Below are 20505 nucleotides of genomic sequence, written 5' to 3' on the forward strand. Positions count from 1 at the left end.
GCAAGAGTGTGCCTCTTCTGAGACAATCACTAAAAATACATTTCTAAGAAAATCTACATCAAATGGAAGTCAAAAAGTTGTCATAGGTCCTATGGTAGTATTGGATCCTCTGATACTAGCATATACATAGCAATGACAGCATCTTGCCACCAAATAGCACATTCTCTTTTGCAAAGTATTTTCAAACACAGAATCTTACTTTGTGGTCCAAACCAGCTTGTCAGAGAGGTGACAGTAGGCTCATATGACAAAGACAAAATAGGGAGAGGAAGAAATGGAATAGCAATCTGCAGATGCTGAATTTTTTTGCTAAGTAGTGTGGTATGCCACCCAATAGGTTGAAAATCAGCACCACCATTACCCAACAGTTCAGAATTGGACACTAGACTTGCCAGCTAAGATGTTCAGTGAGGCAGTTAAGCTGCCAACCCATTCTTTTGTGCTAGATGAATAAATGAAGTACAAATGTGAATATATCAAAAGTAATTATCAGCTATTCCTGTGAATTCACTGTTCAATAAACATTTTTAAATCTCTGAATCATTTTCAGACTACCTACTGGGTATCCATTGTGCAAAATGCTTCCAGAGATGGGGTCAGGCATCCTTAGTGACCTCTCTGTCTCCTGGGGACTCTACAAAGGACGGTCAAGTCTGTGTGATCAGTATTATCAAGGACATGGCAGCCAACGCGGTCTGAGGAAGTCAGGGAGCTGACCTTTGAGGTGTACCTTAAGGAGATGGAGAGGTCAGGAAAGTTGTACCAGGGATGACCTCTGGCCTCCCAGTCCCCTGTGCTGGCATGCAAACAATTCTAATATCCATCAACTTAATGCGAAATGGGACTTTCCATCACCCATCCCTGTGCATCTCAGGTCAGAGAAAGAAACATTAGATTCCTGTCATTAGGCACCAAAGCCTAGGGCACCTCTCATTCCTCTGGGCCTTGGATTATGCATGTTCCTCCTTCTGTCTGGAATGTTCTTCTCTACCCCTATCCATCTTTTGGGTGGCTTTTAACCTTCCATTCCTCCTTACAAGCCAAGCTGAAAGATGAGCCTCGAGTTGATTCTTTATGCTCCAATCCTCCAGTGCAGCTTTTGTTACTCCCTTGTCCCATGCAGCAGTGTGAGGTTGTCTTAGTGTGCTCTCTGCTGCCAAAACAGAATACCATAGACTGGGAAATGTATCAACAGTAGAAGTTAATTTGGCTCCCAGTCTGGATGCTGGAAGTTCAGGAGCATGGTGCCTGCATCCGCCGAGGGTCTTCTTGCTGCATCATAACGTGGTGGAAGGGCAGGTGAGCACAGGTAGGGCAGAGGGAGGGTGGACTTACCCTTTCATTAGGAACATCAGTTATCCACTGATAACTAACCCACTCCTGGGATATTGGTGTTAATCCACTCATGAGGGCAGAGTTCCCCTGGTCTGATCACCTCTTAAAGGTCACAATTAAATTCGAACATGAGTTTTGAAGAGGACATTCAAACCATAGAAGAAGGTCTGGATTTTGGTTACAGCAACTCCCACCCTGCCATCCCTGTAAGACCATAGACTGTATAAAATAGGTCAGGATTTTGTTTTCATTTCTATTGCCCAAGAATGGAGGACAGTCCCTGGCCCAGAGAAATAGCTGCCAATGGAAAGAATAAACTTATAGAGATAATTGAGATTTCCTGCCTCCCTAAACAGATACAGGAAGCCTCAGTATATTGATTCATTAGCTAACTGGCATATTGCCATATGCAGGTCCTTGAACAAATTTGAAAATTAGGTAAATTTGCTTTAAGTATCTGTCCATGGGCCTTTTTATTCCTTCTTATATATAGCTTTCTGGAAGAATCTGAGGTTTACAGACTTGGCCAAAGTCATTTTGCACAAGGCTGTTGCAATATAAACTCCCTCCAAAGCCCTATAACTTCAGTAGAGTCTGATGTAAATAAGCTTTTATAGAACCTTTCTTTTCTTTTTCTATTTGGATGAGAAAAGAGGAAAACCTAGAAAAAGGCTCTGTTTCCTTATGGAGACAATGGCAAAAACAGGTGCTTGAGATACTAACAGTTAGAAGGTTATGGCAGAATCTGCTGCAACTGACCTGAGTCCACAGTTGATCAGGGGTTTCCTCCCCAACTCTGCCCTCCTCAGCATTCTTCCTTCTAAAAGTTTGCTGCACCTTAATGAAGCCTGGATGCACGTTCCTTAGTGTACTGTTCATTAAGTGACTGCCATCTGTGGGTGGCTATGGCACTCTGGAGGGTAAATCACACACAAAAATTTGAAGACTTAGCATATAAAATAAGTATAAAATAGCTTTTTAATTTTGCATATTGGATGCAATAAAAATAATATTAAAACTCCCTGCATCTATTCTTCTTGCTTTTTTGACACATATACTAGAATATTTAAAGTTTAAATGGTTACTGGAACTATGCCTCTGAACAACAAAAGCATTCTCCAAAATGTGATCTCATCTGAATTTTAGAGTAAAACAAAGATTGTGAAGTTAAAAAAATCATATTGGTTACATTATTAATAAAGAACAACAGCTGTTTGCCAAGAACTTCTTGGTGCTGCATGATGGGGAGGCAAACTCTGTGTGATGGAACATGTTTAAAATTCATGACAACTGCCGGGTACGGTGGCACATGCCGGTAATCCCAGTGGCTCAGGAGGCTGAGGCAGGAGGATCACAAGTTCAAAGTCAGCCTCAGCAAAAGCAAGACACTAAGCAACACAGTAAGACCCTGTCTCTAAATAAAATATAAAATAGGGCTGGGGATGTGGCTTAGTGGGTGATTGCCCCTGGGTTCAATCCCTGGTACCCCCCAATAAAAAAAAAAATCTCATGACAACTGTAGAGTGAGTACTATTTTTTTATACAAAGAAACAGGTACAGGCAGAAATGATGTTACCACTTTTATGGTGCAGCAGAGCTGAGATTCAGACCTGTATCATGTGGCTTCAGAGCCCAAATCTTTAACTTCTATGGTTTTGCTCTGACCAGGACTTACCCTGAAAATATGGCCATGACAGAGATTCTGACTTCAAAGGAGCATTTGTCTTGTGTGACATCGTTCTGGCTGCCTTTTGGTTCAGAGGTGAGAAAAATCAATGTTCACTATTAATATACAATTGGAGCTGAGGCCAGCCATGATGGCTTCCAACAGCTCAGGGTAGGAGCCTTCATTTTTTGGCATGTTCCTGGGATAATTTGAACTTGCCATGTAGTGACTTGAATGGGGGAGTGGTGGGCAACCCAGGAAGATAGAACTATAAGCCTTGCAGTCTGGTGACCCACACAGTTACCCTCCCCCACATCTTTTCAGAAAGAGGAGAGCAGATAAGATGGACAGAGGTGGGGGGTGGTATTCTCCAACCAGGTTGTAGATGTGAGCACAGTGCCCGGGATCGATAAATACTTAATAAATATCTGTTCTTTCCTTTCTGTTTTCTTCACTCAGGCACGTGCTCAGAGTTTAGTGAAATGCTCACCAAATCTGCTAGCAAGCCAGGCATTCCAACCTTCTGAGAAATCACCATTGTTTTTCCCAGGTACATTATTTCTGTGAGAAGAATCCTCATCTTCACAGTTTCCTACTTTAAAAAATGGTTTTTATGTTTTTTTTCTCCTATTTTCCATCTTTTATTTTTTCCATAGTCATTTAAAGCAAATCTCAGAAATGAGTAACTTTCACCTATAGCTTGTAGTCTATTGCCACAGGTAAGAACTTCTAAAAAAAACACCACACATTGGTATTATCTCACCCAGAAAGTGAATAATAATTCCTTGCTATAATTGAATACTCATCTTCCATTTCCCTAGTTGTCTCCAAAATGTCTTCTTCGAGTTGATTGGCTTGGATGTTGTCCTTTCTTTCAAATTCCATTTCTCTTTCTCCCTCTCTCCTGTGACCTCTTATTCTTCTCTTTTATCCTTCTCTATTCTGGAAAAGATTTAAAGGGTCTTTCAGAGATGCCTACGTGATGGTGAAACAAATGAACTCTGATATAAGGGGAGGAAAGATGGCAAAGGGAGAATACAAGAAGCAAGACGGATGGAGCCAAGTTCGTGGTGAGGACAAAATGCCTGCTCTGGGGCTCCCAGTCCTTTTCCCTCTGAGCTTCTAGGGGGGCCTACAAAGGGGGCATGTTTGCAACTGTGGGAACCAGAGTTGACAATGCACCACCAAATGCTCAGGAACAGCATGCCCTGAAAGACCTTTTCCTATAGTTTCTGACAGAGGGAACAGTAAGTAGTCTGAAAAATTGTGTTCTCTCTAGCAGCCTCAGTGTACAAGAACAAGGAGTTTCATAAGGATTTAAACAATCATACCCTGAGTATGCATTCCAACCCTGCTTGGGTTAATGAAGTCCCTCACAGCATAATTGTTTCTTGGAGTCACTCATGAATTCATGCCTAGGTCCCTGTGGCAGCTGCTGGCTGATCTACCTAGAACACTCCGGGCCTCACTCACAGTTCCTAAATAGCTCTGTCATGCTGATCTTCCTAAGGGACCATGTTCTAGTTTGGGTATGAAGTGTCCCCCCAAAGCTCCTGTGTTCATATAGGCATGTTCAGAAGGGAAATGATCAGATTAGGAGAGCTATGACCCGATCAGTGGACTCATCCACTTGATGGATTAATAATCTGAAAGGTGGTCATTGTAGGCAGGTGGGGCATGGCTGGAGGAAGTAGGTCACTGGGGGCATGCCCTTGAGGATAATGTCTTGCCTCCCTGGATCCTCAGCTCTCTCTGCTTCCTGGCTGTCAAGAGCTGAGCAGCTTTCTTCCTCCACATCCTGCTGGCATGATGTTCTGCCTCACCCTGAACCCAGAGTGATGGAGTCAGCTGACCATGGACTGAACCTCAGAAACCATGAGCCATATAAACTTTTCCTCCTCTAGGTTATTGCTGTCAGGTATTTTGGTTAACAGTGATAAAAAGCTGAATCCCACAAACCACTTCAGCCTATTGCTGTCCTGCTCGAGGGTCTTCAGTAACTCCCTATTGACCACTGAAAGTTGTTCTGCTGCGGTGATACCTCTTACCTCATTCTACCAGGGTCACGCTGAAAAATGAAGGAGTTGCAAAGCTTCAGAAAAGCCAAGGAAAATGAGATCTTAGAAAGGCTGATGGACTTAGTGACTAGGCGGTCATAGAGTGACGTTTAAGAGAGCAGTTTCTGAAAAATACCTGGGAGTGAAACTAGACTCAAGTGTAGGGCCATGTTGTTTAGCACTGAAATGTTCTTTGCTTGTTTTATGTGAGCTTTAGTTCTGTGACCCCCACTGCTTGGGTTCCAGTCTTAGTCATATCCCTTACTTCTTTAGATAGGTTACCTGAGCTTGCTGCACCTCAGTTTCATCACCTGTAAAATAGAAATAACATAATGTGCCTCTTAGCAGGTACTGTTGGGGCAAACGGATCAGCCACACAGAGAAGCGCCCCATCGGGGTTAGCCGTCCACCCCTGTGGGGGTGCAGACAGTGCCTCTTTGCATCAAGCACAGCAATTCTTCATGTTTCCTAAAGCCTGCACATCTTTTATTTTCAAATACTTTCTCCCACCATTTATTAATAAATCTCTCAAAAGAAAATTCTAAAAGAGTAAAGCACGAGGAAAAACTGCTGCTTAGTTTTTACAACTTAAAAACTATAGGAAATATAAACTAAGAGAGTAATTTACTAGAAACCCTTCAGTTGCATAAATAATTATAAATGTGTAAATGTTCAGGGCCTGGTTATCTCTTCCTAGGAACCCTTTGTTCAGTGATGTATGTGGAACTTTTCCTGAGAAGTTGCAGGCTTTACATTGGGGATTAATAAAACGGTGTGACAGAGACCCCAGCTTACACCAGCAGATGGTTGCTCTCACCTTAGGGCCCTTCAGGGACAGCCATCAGCTGTGGAAATGTGGCTTCAGAGCCCAAATCAGGCACCTAAGATCCTCATACTCTATTGCCTGAAACTCCATTTGCACACTCAGCCACGGTCCATGTTTCCATGAGATCCTCCTTCATCAGACCACATCTTTTATGAAAAATTCAGTGTTAGAAGAAACCGATCCAGAATCATTCCTTGGTCACATGAAGGTCATCAGTGGTAAAGCAGAATCAAGGCACCTGGACTCGTTCTTCTTTCTGAAATCCACTGAAAACAATTAAAATATCATTAGAAAAGAAAATAGACATGAAAATTGAAATCAGCCTAATTCCTGGTAAGTGCAGTTGGGCTGGAAGGAGATTAGAAGCAGTGGCATGGGTATAGAGCCCAGGTAATTCAGAGCCTGCCTGCAGCTATGGGTTTGCTCCATGGAGGAAAAACACTGGCCTTGTGCAACAGCAGGGTCTGAGTAGGAATGCAAACTTTGGGGCATTCCTGAGCCTTGTGAGAGGACACAGGGCTAAATGAGGGAAGAAAGAGATATCTTTGCTCAGGAATGGCATGGAAAAGCAGGCAATTGACCTTGCCAGGAAATAAATGCAGTCTCTCCTTGTGGATCATTGCAGCTGACCGAGCCTACCTCCTGCTAAGACTGGAGAGGAGACCATGGGGCCCGAGAGAAATCCATGCTGGTTCATCCAGCTCACTTTTCTGGCCTCCCTGCCATATCATCCTTTAGAAAAATAATTTACACATAGGAAAAATGCCCATAAACCAATGCGTAACCACATAAAAAATGAGCCATCTTGCAACAGGAGTTCACAAAGGATATAATGCAAATATATTGCAAGAACAATAAATGAGAACATGACAAAAAGCAGATTAACATTCCAGAAAATTATTGCATCATATAGATAAAAATTATAGAGGAACATTCTTTTGCATAAAATATAAAAATGACTTTTCTAAAGCAATAATTCATAGAAGAGCTATGTTGGCTCAAGTAAGGGATTATTAAACAGCTGAAGGTGATTTTTTGAAAAAAAGAACATGCGGGGCTATGGAAGAAATATGAAGAATAAAATATAATTGAAATAGTGAAAATTAACATTAGAAGTACAAAAAGAGACACTGCTTAAAATAGGGCAAGGATAAAGAGAATATATTTGAGGAAACAATGGAAAATAAAGAGAAAAGAACCAAATATTTAAAGTGCTTAGTGAAGGAAAAATAAACATGGAAGATAGGCGAAGGAATTCTAATTGAAGGAATTTCGCCTAACTTCCTCATGAATGGGTGTCATCCCTAGAACAAATATTCAGATACAATAGAATAAATATTTCCTTAATAAATAAGACAGAACTCCATACTTCAAAATAGGCCCAGTTATTACAAAGGAAAAAAATTTTTTTAATCAGAAAAATAATTATTAACACTGATATGGACTTGGTAAAGTTACTAGCCATCAAACATAGAATAAGTGTAATGAAGCTTGATCCAACTGTGACCAAACATTTTCTTATATCAAAACTGTAAATTTATGGAAAGAAAAAGACCCTTATGTTTGTGTAGCAAAACATAATCCAAATATATGCTACACAGAGACACAGATGGTTAAAACAGCCAGACAAATGCAGCCAAAAGTGGGTGCCCAGATATTAATGTTTGTTGCTATGGTCTGAATACTTGTTTTATCCCCTCTTCCAAATTTGCCTGTTTAAATATAACCTCCAAAGCTATGGTATTAAGAGGTGGAGACTTTAGGAGATGACTAGGTCATCAAGTTTCTGCCCTCAATATGGGATTGGTGTCCCTAGGAAAGTGGCTTGAAGTAGCCTCTTTGTCTTTCTGCCATGGGAGGACACAGAGAATGGACCTCACCAGACACTGAATCTGTTGATGGCTTAACCTTGGACTTTTTAGCCTTTGGAACTGTGAGCAATGTATTTCTATTGTTGTAAATTATTCCATCTAAGAAATTTTGTTATAGCCTGAATGGACTAAGACATTAATTCTGAGTAAATTAGAGAAAAAAAATTAAAGATAAAGAACATTTTATAGAGAAAAGAGATATAATCCATAATATAGTTCTTCTTTTTATGAATCTTTTTGTGTCAAAAATCAAACTCTCAGAATTCATAAAGCAAAAAGTTTCTTGAACCCAGGAAGAACTTGCTGGTGCAAATCCTTAATTCATTTATCCAAAGATATTTTTCAGGTCTAAGTAGTATGATCTTTAGGATAAATCTACACAAAAGATGCTCACACACAAACACACACACACACACACACACACACACACCTCTTGTCTAATTTTCTAATTACCTATATACCACAAAAATGAACAATAGATCTTATTTTTTGCAATATTTTAAATTGTACATAGAGATTCTCAATAGATCTCACCAATTGAAAGGGAGTTTGATTTAAAAAACTATAAATAATGACAAAAATGGACAACAAAAAATTTGAACATCCAGTAATTAAAAAGACAAAGATCAGAAACTCCCACAGGAAGAACATGGAAGGAAGGTACAGCTCACCCCCTGCCAGTGGGTCCTCCCAGGATCAGTTCATTTTCCAAGCTCCCCATCCCACACCAGCCATGAGAGACACTAACGGTGTTGATTTTCACAACACACTTTATCTAAACAGAATTTCCTGATACACTGTCCTACCGTGTTCATCTCAATATACACATGTGTTAAGCTTATTTAGGACTTAATTGCATTTGCCCTTATCATAAAATAATAACTTTAAAATTCTTCTTTGATTGTCTACCTTGGTTTCAAATAAACAGGCTCATTTCCTCACAAATTCATATACCATAAAGATCTGTTTGGAGCCATCTGACTAGTGAGACAGAGGATGTGGGCTCTGCCCTCTCAGTGCCTTTGGAACCTGGGGTCAGGGTTCCTGGAGGAACCCACCTACACTCTTGTCTGAACTTTGATGCCTCATCTGCCTGCCCTCTCCTCCTTCCACACCAGACATTGCAAAGACATTCTTTTCACCTCTGTGGTATGTTCTGTTCTGCCTGCTCCTGAGATCTGGAGGCCTTAGTAGCTTAGAAAATACAGTAGACTGCCCTTATCTGTGGCTATGCTGTGATTTCAGTTACCTGCAGTCAGCCCCTGCAAATATTAAATAATTTTTAAAAATTATTTAATAAACAGCATTAAATAATTTAAATATTTAAATATTAAGTTTAATATTAGATTCCAGAAAAAAATATTCATAATTTTTAAAACTGTTTACTATTTTGAGTAAGAGGATGAACTCTCATGCTTTCTCTCTCCATCCTTACCTGGAACAGGAGTCCTTCCTTTGTCCCATGTCCACACTATATATACTACTGACCCATTTGTCACTTCATAGCCATCTTGGTAATTAGACCAACAGTCTCCATTATAGGGCTCAGACCCCAGTGACCCTTATTTCACTTTATAAGGGCCCCAAAGCACCAGGGTAGAGATACAAAAGAGGCAGCAGAGCATAAAACATGGAAGGACAGATTGACTCTAGTGCAACGTGGCCACGCTGCAGGGTATTGAGAAGAGAACACAGTATGTAGGGGTTTCCATGCTCTGGTTTCAGACATCCCCTGGGGGTCTTGCAACATCCAGTATATCCCGGGGTAGGGGGTTGGGGACTACTGAGCAGGTAGTTTTGTGCTGGATTGTCTAGCCCCTGGCCACACTGCACCACAATTGTTCAGCTATGATGAGTTTGTCTGATTTCCTGATTCACTCAAAGTCTTGCCCATTCACTTCCAGGTAGGGGTTCTTGTAAATTGCCAGCAGATATAAAGCTTAACTATGACCCAGAGACATTATTCAGGTTCTCTTTACCAGAGGCCTTTCTCTGGAGGTTATTAATTCTCCCTTCCTTGTGCAGTCTGATTGTGCAAGGGCCACTCAGTTTTTATATTATTTTTCATCTTCATGCAGCTGCAAATAGTTGCAAAGAAAATAACACTTGGTTGAGAAAAAAAACCAACAACAAGATAGTCCGTGGCCATTTAAGTTTTTATTTTTGTATCATAGCCTCGCTCTCAATCCATTTATTAAAAAATAGAGTCAGAGAGTTGATCAAAACACATACTCTAATAAAATTTGCTGTGTATACCACAATATTTAAGCCTGCTTCAGTATTTGGGAGAAACACTTAGCAGCAAAAGCATCTTGGTGCAACATTATATATGATTATCATGGTGCAATATTATGTGTGTTCATTTCGTAAAAAGGTGATGGATCTTGAATTTTTCTTAGCACATCAGGAGCAGCAATAGAGCAAATTGGTTCACATATGCCAAGCATTTACTTATGCTTTCCAAAAGCACTCACGACAGGACTGAACTCATCCATTCCTTTGTAGTTGTTTGCAATGGTTCATAGAACAAGAATTCTTTGATCTGTCTCTCCTATAGGGAGCCTCTGAACACGTAGCCACCAGCCTCAGAGAACTCAGAAGAATATGCAATTTGAAGGGGCTAATGTGGCTACTTTCTATAGCATGCTTCTTAAAGAATTCTAGAACACATTGTTTTCTCAGGGAACTACTAATGGTTCTTTTCAGCATCTGCTTCCAATAACTATTTTCTGAGTATCCTTTTTAATGCATGGCTTTTCACTGATTTTTCCACTATCATCTGAAATGTCTTTCCCTTGCCTTACACATATGCAGTAAGACAAGAAACTTACCATAAACATGGGCTTCTCAGGTGTCAAACCCAAACATTTTAAGACATTTTTAGAAATACTCTCACGTCCAGCTGCACAGCCTTGTATTGTTGAAAGCTTGGACAGCTCTGATGGTCTGAATTTGAAGTTTGAAAATAATGAATTACACAGAACATATTCCAGTCTATAGACACTGTATAGCAAACCTCTAAAGAGTCCCTGTTCCCATCTGTATTTATTTAACATGGATCACCCCTTAATATATGAATATTTCCTTGAGATGGTGGAGAGTTTTGCTGGGTGAATGAGCCCTGGCACTGCCCATCTTACCTATAGGAGTTTTTTGATAGCAGCTAATCTTCAGCAAGCAGTTTTTATGTTCCAGGCCCTGCGCTTTGCAAGCATTGATCGCGACAACCCAATGTAGGGAAGGATTATTATTACCATCGTTGTACAAAAGCAGAAATGGATTCTTAAAAGAGGTCAGAAGATAGGGTTTTTCAAATCCCATTTCATGTTAGAGAAATGGTTGGAAAAGGAAATGTACACAATGAGCTTAGAATGCCTCATTTTACCAGATGGCAATGGAACCAGCAAAGATTGGTAAGAAAGGAGACTAACTCATCTGGGTTTGCCCACCGCTTACTGTGTCTTAAAACTGAAAGTCCCATATCACAGGAACCTCCTCATTCCTAGGTAAACTGGGACAGGCGTCATGTTGAAAAATAATGAGGTCATGTTAAAAGGATGCAGAAACCAACTTCTGTGGGCTTCCAGGCTGGTGGCTACAGGAAGCCTTCATGGGACAAAAGCTTCCATGGGACAGAAATAGGACACACACTTTGAGCACAAAGCACTACAAAGAATTGAAATACATCAAATACCTATAAACCTAGGAGTTCATAATGATACTAAAAAACAAAACAGAACCACAACTACAGGGTCATCATTGAAGGGAATGAACTCATTATTTTGAAAAACAACCATTTATCTAGCTTTTCTTAAATAAACAGTACTATTTGGTATCTGTAGATACGGGAAAATTTCTTTTTATAAAAGTGTGTTGGCTAATTCATGAAAAAGAGAGATGGAAATTAGAATATCATTGTTTTGCAGCCTCCTAATGAATCCAGGAATTGAGCATAAACAGCTGTTAATAATACTGAAAGAGGAACAACCAAATAATAAGTAGTACCTGTTGGAAAAACTAACACCATTAAATTTATGAATGATTTTTTTGCCCCTCCCCACCCCCCAAAAAAGAACCCTGAATCTGTGTGGGATGAAGCCTCTAGATCTAACTCTAGGAAACCTAGAGGACAGAGAAGCATGCTAAACACCAAGGGTTGTAATCAGAAAAATACAGAAAAATAGAAAGTTCTACAGGACAAATAATCAGTTTTCTTCAAACAACAGTTAGATGGGGAAAAAAAGATGGAAGCAAAATGTATAGGCCAAAATATATTTAATAGATATATAAACCAATTACGATGAGTGGACATTGATTTGAACAAACTATAAGAAAATTTTAAAACTTGGGATAATTGCAAATTCAAGCGCAGATTACGTGTTTGATGTCGTTCAATAATTTGTTTAATTTTTAAGTGTGAAAATGGTGTTGTACTATTTGTTTTAAAAGAATTCCTTTATTTTAAAGACACATACTAAAATGCTATGAATAAAATTAGGTGATGTGTTATCTGGGATGTGCTTCAAAATAATATAAGATGGGGAAGTGGATTATAGCGGAAATGAGACAATACCGAGTGAGCTAATAATTGTTTGAAGTTGGGTGATAGGTGGGAGAGCCTATACTTTTGAATCTATTCTTGTAGATTTAAAAATTTCTTCAGAGGGAGGGAGAGAGAGAGAGGGAGAAAGACTAAATTTTTAATGTCTCATTGTACATCATAGATGACCTCCATTGACAATGACCCCTAGTAGAAAAGAGAATTTTAGGGGAAGGAATGGGGAAGGGTGGGGAATGTGTCTAGTCATTCCATCTCTGCCTGGAGCATCTGATGTGGTATCCCCAGTTGGTGCCCAGACATTGGATGATATACTCATGTAAGGGCTCTGCTTCCCCATCTGTTCTCTGATGGAAAATCAGTTGGGATCATTCTGGATCCCTCTTGGTCCCATGGTGAGGATCCTCCAGGTCCACTACCTTCTGAGAAAGCACAGTTCTCTTCAATATTCTTTTTCATACCTGCAGCTGTCTCAGGCTCAACTGCTCAGGACTACTGGGATGCCCAGTCTAGTCCAATACTATTTCATTTTACTGGGGCTGGGAAGAGATCTGCCCCTTATGGCTTTTCCAGGTTCCACCCAGTTCTCCTGCATTCTCACCAGATTTCTTGTTCTTCCTTGTGAACTGGGACACCAGGAAAGGAAGACAATACCCCTTTGTATCTTTTACCTTTTGCTCTCTTCTTCTCAAGCCTAAGGAATTTGTATCTAGTATCTACTGGGCAAAAATTCACTTTGTTTGATCACATCATCTTCCCCATCTTTTGTCTCACATCTGGACCTCAGATTTTTAGAGCTCAAATGCCAAGAATTAGTGCTTTATTTTTGTTCACTACCATCAGCCTCCACCTCCTTGCAGGCAATAGATTTTCCATATCTTAGCTGACTAAATAGGAGAGGGTCATGGGTTAATAGCAAATACATGAAAAAGACTAGCTGTTGATACATTAAAATGTTCTCATGCCACTTGGGGATAGTAATTGTACTGGATGGGCTGCAGCAGAAGTCCATAAAACCTGGAATGTTTTTGCTCACGTTGCTACTATTGAAGGAAAGTGGTTTCAACTTTTTTTTTTCCCCCAATATAAGCTGCTATGACTTATGCCATTTTACTTTTTAGTGAAACTAAGTCTCCTGGTCTAGTTATAGCTGATTAGATCAAGGAGCAATTTATAGGACGCAGGCTACCACTGAGGAATTGAGCATGAGGTAAGCTGACTGCCTCTGAGGCAGTTAGGCAAGACATTTGGCCAGTTGAAGTGCTCTCTACTGGGTGGATACAAACTCAAATCCAATCCTCCCCTTTATTATTGCTAGTTTCCAGAAAAACAAAGAGAAGGCAGTACCTTTGAGCTCAGGTAAACATCCCAAAGACTGCTGAGCAACTTTTTGGCAACTGTAATCTTGCAACATGAAGAATTTGGGAATATAGAAATAATCCTGTGGCTGATGGGGTTAACCCTCATTCTGCCTTGTGTTCTCATATATTTTTTTTGCATCAAGTCTCCATTACTGAGGTAATATAGTATGCATCTTGCACAGTCTATAAGAATCTACCTCTTAAAATTTGGAGGACTTAATTAAATAAAGTATATCAACTTTTTACCGCTGTGCTTGGAGCACAATAAGTAGCCCTAATATGTTCAAAATTTCTTGTTGATATGGCTATTGTTGGTTTACTCATTAGTCTACTGCTACCATGTGGTTTAATCAGTGGCATCAAGATGTTTTCACTAAATTCAGGAATCCTTAAAAGGTATAAAAAGCATAATTTAGTGATCATCATGAAGCAATTATTAAGAAGTTTCATGGGGTCAGGGGTTGTGGTTTGTGGTTCAGGGGTAGAGTGCTTGCCTAGCATGCAAGAGGCACTGGGTTCGATCCTCAGCACCACATAAAAATAAATAAAGGTATTGTGTCCATTTACAACTTTAAAAAATATTTGAAAAAAGAAGTTGCTATTTATTTGCTCTAGTACTAGGAAACTTAGTGGCAAAAAAGTTTGTTTTTGAAGCTATGAACTCTCTTAGGATAGAGAAGAAAAGAAAGAGCTTTTTATTCTCCTCTCAAAATTTTGTAATCTCTTGAAGCAGGTAATTTGTTGCTTTCTAAATTGAGAAAAGAAAAAAAAATGGAATTACATGATTTGTTAAAAATTATCACAGAGTTGATGACCATCTGAATCTCCTGACCATCTCTGTAGTGTTCTCTCTAGAGAGCAGGACTGTTTCTTGTGGTAAGGTATGTTAATAATGTATGGCTGCATAGCAAATCATATTCAGAATTTTGCAGTTCAGAATAATAAACTCACAATTTGCAAGGGTCAGGAATTCAAGAGGCATTTAGCTGGATGCCTCTCACTAAGGGTCTCTGAAAAAGTCATAGTCAAGATGTTGGTCAAGGCTTCAGACATGGAAACTGGCTTTCCCCAGATGGACTGATGCAAGAGAGAGTGAGAGATGAATGATCCATAACAGAACTGCTGTCATTTATAACCTACCCTTGGAAGTGTCATCTCATCACTTCTGCCATGCTCTTCTTGTTCAAATGTAGTAAAAAAATCCAGTTCTACTCAAGAGGAATTGCACAAGGGCATGAATCCCAGTGGGTGGAAGTGTTTGGGGGATCATCTTGGAGACAGCCTACCACACAAGGATATGCCCAACATCCCCTGGGCAGAGAAATGGCTGGGCCTGGAATCCTTGCTTCATGACTAGGTTGCTTGGAGAGTTTTCAGGCTACATGAAGTGTACCAGTATGACAAGAGCAGATTTCGAAGCGGGAACTTAATAACGGAAGAAGTAGAACTAACACCACATTGCTACAATCAGTTTAACAAAGATAGTAAATGTGAGTTTTCTACTATATCTATGGTAGCAGAGACTCTGGCTTGCCTGGCCTTTCAGCAAATAGTGCTAAATTTTCAGAAATTTATATCTAGAAAATAGCTTCTTCCTAAAAGACAAGAAGGGAAGAGTGTACCTTTCTTCTGCAACTTATGGATCTCTCTCAGAGAAGTAGATATCAAAGTAAATATTCAAAGGACCTCTACATCATGGTCAGCCACTTCTGCATTCATTGGAAACTACTTAGTAAGTGATTAGGATTTTGTCTTTTAAACTTTTTTGATTTTCTTGAAATATCTTTATGGTACCTATATTTGTTTTAAGAGCATTTGTAGAAAATACTTCAAAAAGGACACTTCTTCTGCCCTCAGAGTTCTTTTAATCTGTGATTAAGATCATCAATGAACAAAAGAGGAATCATACATGATTGATGCTATGTAGGGCTAATGGGCATTTGGTCTGCACTTTCAGCAAGCGCCCTGGGAAGGGATGGATGAAGAAGGGTTCCCTTTAGGAAAGACCAGAAGCTAGGGGGGAACAGGCACTACCACACACTGCTGGTGGGAGGGTACATTTTTACAACCTCTCTGGAGGTCAATTTGAAAATATATATCAAAATTATAACATGCACCTACCCTTTGACCCAGAAATTCTCCACTCAGGAATTTATCTTAAGAATGCACTTGCACACATATGAAATACTCTGTGTACAAGGTTATGCATCACAGCACTATGGGTAGTGGCAAAGCCTGGGAATAATCTCAATGTGCATTACTCAGAAGAATTTATGGCATATCTTCATAACATGAAATTATACATAAATTACGTAAAAAAAGTATGACGCTATCTACACAAAACCTGCGCATGGATGTTTATAGATGCTTTATTGATAATTGCCTAAATTTACATGAACCAAGATGCTCTTCAGTAAGTGAACACATAATTAAACTATGGCACATCCAGATGATGGAATATTATTCAAAGCTAAAAAGAAATGAGTGATGGAATCAAGAAAAGACATGGAGAAACCTTAAATGCATATTCTTAAGTGAAAGATGCCAATTGGAAAAGGTTATTTTCTGTGTGATTCCAACTGTATGACAATCCAAAAGGCAAACTATGAAGAAAATATAAAAATCAGTGGTTGGCCATCTCTCTCTGGAAATGGCTTCCCTTGAATGCAAGCTCTTGCTTTAGCCCAAAGGTGTCTCTCTCTCTCTTGAGACTGCCCTCATTCTCCCATCAAAATGTGTCTACTTTCCTAAAAACAATCTCTGTTTTTTTAAAAAAAAAAAAAGAATCAATGGTTGCCAGGAGTTAAGGAAGAGGAAGAAATGGATAGGTATAGCACAGAGGATTTTTTAAAATTGAATTTGCATGATGCTTCTATATGCATTTTATTTCAAAAGGACAAGAAGAATGAATCCACTCATATGTACTAGTTACAGACATTTCAAAAAATTTCCACCAGCAAATTAAAATAAAAGTAAAAGAACATCATATTCTGGATCAATTATTCTAGGAGGAGCATTTTGGGGTGGTAAGGCACCTCCTCAGGATAAGTTTTCTCTGAACCCCCAAGTCCCCTTCAGCATATCTTTTATTTATCCTTTGGGGTCCTTGCTTCCCTTCGTCCATTGCTTTTCTGGTTCTATTTTATTTCCTTCATTTTCTGGAAATGGGTATTCCACAGAAGATTTTGAAGACTGTGTTAGCCTTCCATCACTTTAACAAAATATCTGAGGAAATCTAATCAACTTAAAAGGAGGAAAGGCTTAGTTTGGCTCATGGGTTTGGAGGTTTCAGTGCCTGGTCACTTGGCCCTGCAGCTTTGGGGCTGTGGCAGCACAGTCCATCAGGGTGGGAGTACATGGCAGAGGAGGCCTGTTCACCTCATGGTGGCGGAGAAGCAAAGAGAGAGAGAAAGGGTTTGGGATTCCTATATTCCCTTCAAGAGCAAACCCCCCAGGACCTGACTTCCTCCAGGTGGGCTCCACTCTAAAGGTTTTCATCACCTACCTCCCAATAATGCCAAGGGCTAGGGCTGAGCCTTTAACCCATAGACTTTTGGGGGACATTTCAGATACAAGCTGTGAAACTATAATTCTGCTTGGTACTACAATGGGGAAGGAATACATATCACGAAATAGCTGCCCAAATTTATAGAGTGCACAATACCAAGAGTGAATCCCAATGTTCACTTGAGCAACAGTGATGCACCAGTGTTCATTGGTTGTAACAAATGCATTACTCGGGGTGGGATACCCAAGAACCCGCTCCACATATGGCTTAATTGTTCTGTGATCTTAAAATGACTCTAAAAATAAAATATATATTGAAAAAAGAAAATGATATGGAAGTTCTTTGTGTGATAACTTGGGACATCTTCAAAATACGTTGGTTGTTAAATGACAAAGGCTGGGTCTTTCCTGTGGGATCATTCAGTAGGAAGAGAACTTTGCAAAGTGGTGTGCCTATCTTCTTGAAGTGGCTCAGCAGTATGAGGAGGTATTTGTAGAATTTGACAATGGGACTAATCCATTTCTTAATATACTAAAGCACTGAGGGAAAGACTGCACTTACATTATATCCTGTCTTATTGTTGAAATATTTTTTGGCTCCCAGGAATCTCAGCAGCCCCGTCTGGTGAGAAGCGCAGGATGTCACAGCTCCAAAGGGCTTCCATGGCTTGCTCAGCATCAGGTTGCAGATTGACAGTACACCCAAATTGGCCAGTTTATCTTGACTCAAAAGCAAACAGTTCATTAATCATAGCATAACCCCCCTCTCACCCTGTCTCCCTATTGCCTGCCTGTAAGGAAAGCTACATATTTATTTTATTGAATAAAAGAAAACTCCTGCTTCCAACTAGTGGGAGAAAAGGTCAAATTGCCAAGCTATGATGTAATCAAAGGGCTAACGGTAAATAACTTTGAGGTCACGTCAATGGTATAGAACTATTTGGAAGAACAGAGGAGTGTTAAGCAGCTAGAATGCTTTTAATGACATTGAAATGGAAAGAATGTGTGCGCATTGGCGAAGTCCTCTGCATAGGGACGGCTTCTGGCCATCACCTCAGTGAGAACAAAGAGGCCTTAAACTGGTGGGAACTCAGATCGGGTGCCCTTTAAAAGAAGAAAAAGAAAGAGGGTGGGAGGTAGAAGAATGGATCTGTTGTTTCTGGAAAACGTGGGTAGAGATGATCCGGTTCTCATTCTCTGTTTAGGAGAGAAATTATAAGAAGCTGATGTGACCTCTATCAGCAGGCAAAGAACGTATTTCCATTGGCTCTGATGCCCTTAAATTTTTTTTTCAGATGCCTGACTTCATACATGGGGAGAAGAGATGCCAAAGAGGAGACAGGAGGAAAGATAAGTTGTGAACGGTGAATGAAAACCGTGGGGGAGCAACACTTTATGTTTCCTCTGAAGAAATTTATATGGAGCCCTGTTTATACACTGTCTTCTAAAGAAATCATGTTATTTCAGTTCTCATTTTATGAGAAAACAAGAAGTTTTGTGAAACAACATATACAAATTTTGGATTTTTTTTTTTTAATGGGGCTAGGGATTGAACCCAGGACTTTGCACATGTAGGCAAACATTTCCCACTGAGCTCTCCTCCGCCCTATACAACTTCTAATAATAGGTAATTCCACATCAACTCCCACTCTCACCACAATAGTGAGGGCAGTTCATTCAAATATTTGCTGAGTGCTTCTGTGTGAGGTGCTGAGGCACAAACATGAAAGTGATACCCCAGAGGACCTGGCAGTTAGTCCCCTAAAAAACAGAGCTTCCCTGAGATGTCCAAACTGGCCAGAGGTGGGTCTGTCAGGGCTTCATCTGTTCAAGGCCAGGACCATCCACTAAGAATATGGTGACTGCATGCACTGGGGCCAACCTGGGCCAGGGCAGTCAGGGCTCTGCCCTTGAACAAGACAGTCTGACATTTGAATCCCTCCCACCCCGCAGAAGAAAAATGAGAAAATACTGGTCAAGATAATTTTGAATATTTTTAAATAAGTCAGCTTTGTTGTATGTTAGGAAACACTTGTCCTCAAGAGTTTAGGTATGTAGTATGTACTGCTGTACCAGTTTGATGTCCTCAGGCCAAGAGGCCTGTATTTTGATTTTCATGAATCTTTAACCTTTGTAGACTCTTTTTTGAAAAATTGAAAGTCAAATTTTCAAAATATTCTAAAATATTATTAAAAATGATATTTAATGACATATTAGTATAAAGATGAATATATTAATCATATATGTGTGTATATGTGTATGTATACATACACACATATATATTTATAAAACCTTTTCTGTGACCTAAAAGCTGTTTTTTTTTCCTTTCTGACTTTAAACGAAATTAGAAAATTTTGTTAAAATACTGTGGCCCTAGTACTGTGCTTACAGCACCTCATAGATGAGTCGGTTCCAGATGCCAGCCTGAGCCTTATAGTCAAATGAACACCTCCAATAGGAAGGGCAGTAGATGGACACTGTTCTGAATTCACCGCGGCATCATATGCCAGTCAGCTGGCATCAGAGATGCCAAACTATTTCCGTTTTTCATACACATATTTGTGTCTTATTGCTTCCTATTGCATGTAGCAGCTCAGGGCACGCCAACTGTCTTTTGACTCTCTCAATGTACTCTGTGTTCTATGAGAGATTCAAAGACGTAAAAGCAAGAAGGATAGAAGGAGCCATGCAATAAGTCAAGCAACAGAGCAATCCTGAAACATGGAAAGAGAGGAACTACTCATACTTTTCTCATGGATTCTCTGTGAAGTCAAAGGCAAACCGTCAGTCATAACAAACACTGCTAAAGGAAACCCTCAACAGAGAATCAAATGGACAAATATTAAAACTGTGCAAAGCGAGACTTGTTAATGTCAAGGATGAATAGGAAAAATAAAACCTTGACGAGTTTTGACAGAAAATCTGGATTTTGTAGAGGTAAAAAAAAAAAAAAGATGCAGGACAGAGCTCACGCTGTAAAAGTTCACACTGGCAAAAGCCTATGACATATGATAAACCAAAAGTGATCCGTAAGCAAAATAAAAGTAATGCTTCAACAGCATGTCTGTGTTTTCATCATTTCCCTTCAATGCTTTACACTCTTGTTTGTTTTTCTGAAGTTGCAGCAAGTTTCTCTTCTGTGCCTTCTACCTCTCGCTCACAGGGGAGTATCCACCTTGATTTATGGCCTTGAAAATACAGACGTCTCTGTGCATTCAGTAGGATAGGTTCCATCCAGAGAAGAAGAATATGTGGAAGAAGAACTTCAAATATTTCTTCAAGGTTACCCGACTGGGCGTATGGCCCACATTCCCAGCTCAGAGA

At 39.8% G+C, this 20505-nt stretch overlaps 1 long non-coding RNA gene across 1 annotated transcript; it reads left to right on the forward strand.

Moving 5' to 3' along the window:
- Window positions 1–872: 872 nt before the first annotated feature.
- Window positions 873–20257, forward strand: LOC120888469 (uncharacterized). Its single transcript, XR_013423395.1, has 4 exons — window positions 873–1299; window positions 3004–3097; window positions 3461–3551; window positions 18477–20257. It is a non-coding gene; the product is annotated as an uncharacterized LOC120888469 (long non-coding RNA).
- The last annotated feature ends 248 nt before the right edge of the window (window positions 20258–20505 follow it).

The sequence above is a fragment of the Ictidomys tridecemlineatus genome, chromosome 6 (genome assembly GCF_052094955.1).
Source record: "Ictidomys tridecemlineatus isolate mIctTri1 chromosome 6, mIctTri1.hap1, whole genome shotgun sequence".
Taxonomy (NCBI): Eukaryota; Metazoa; Chordata; class Mammalia; order Rodentia; family Sciuridae; genus Ictidomys; species Ictidomys tridecemlineatus.